This window comes from Echinops telfairi, unplaced genomic scaffold (assembly GCF_000313985.2).
Source record: "Echinops telfairi isolate 266 unplaced genomic scaffold, ASM31398v2 ScPeMD7_12;HRSCAF=54, whole genome shotgun sequence".
NCBI lineage: Eukaryota > Metazoa > Chordata > Mammalia > Afrosoricida > Tenrecidae > Echinops > Echinops telfairi.
In genome coordinates, this window is record NW_022103909.1 from 3,477,624 (window position 1) to 3,478,640 (window position 1,017).

Genomic DNA, 1,017 nt, shown 5'->3' on the forward strand with positions numbered 1-1,017 from the left:
GTTACAGTTTACAGAATACTGTCAGCCATACTATCTAGTTGGATCTCAGAGTCAACCTGTGAGATGGGGATGATGTTATTTCTGATTTGTAGCTGAAGGAGGTTGGTGCGGAGCGTTAAAAAGTGAACATGCATCTGGTCCTGGGGTCTGCCTGTCAGACAAGAAGTTCTCAGTCAGTATTTGTAAAAATGGAGTCGTTTTCTGATAATAAAAGCTCTGATCATTCCGTTAAACCCCACTGTTGCTTGTATGCTCTTATTGTTGGGTGCTCATTGAGTCAATTCCGACTCCTAGCACTGACTGACCCCGTATCACAGAGAACGGCCCCTTAGAGTGTTTGAGGCTGTCATCTTTAGGAGCTAGATAGCCAGGTCTTTTTGCAGCAGAGTCGCTGGGTGGGGTGCAAACCATCAACTGTTTGACAGCAACCAAGCACTTAAGTGGTGTGCCCACCAGGGCTTTTGGATGCCCTAGTCATGTTTTCAAACCTTATTGAAGAGGAAATTCACTAGGGTAAGAAAAACTCCAAAACCCACTCATTCCAAATCAGTTCAGTAAATATGGCCCCCGCTGAGTGACCGCGGTTTTATCCCTTGGAATTCTTTTCACACTCTTTCCAAAAGCCATATTTCCATGAATGGGGGAGACCAACAAGCACCAGGAAGAGTTTTGCTAAGAATGTAGGTTCTGATCCCAAAGGCAGGTTGAAGTCATGGGATTTTCAGCCAGGACAAGACATGATTAGACTTGCACCTTTAAAGGATTGCTCAAGGTGGAAAGAATGTGTGGGAGAGGTGAACAATTTTACTTGTGGCTTAGACTATTGAATGGGACTGAGGTGGTGGTAATGAGGAGCCCTGGGGTGCGGTGGGTTAGACATTGCTTTTTGGTGGGGGGGTGTTGGTGGCAATAAGGAGGACACCGTGGGTGCCTAAAAGAGTTCTTCGAGTTGTTGTATGCCCACTCTGACCCGGAGTGGGAACCAGAGCCCATTCCCACTCATAGCGACCTTATAGG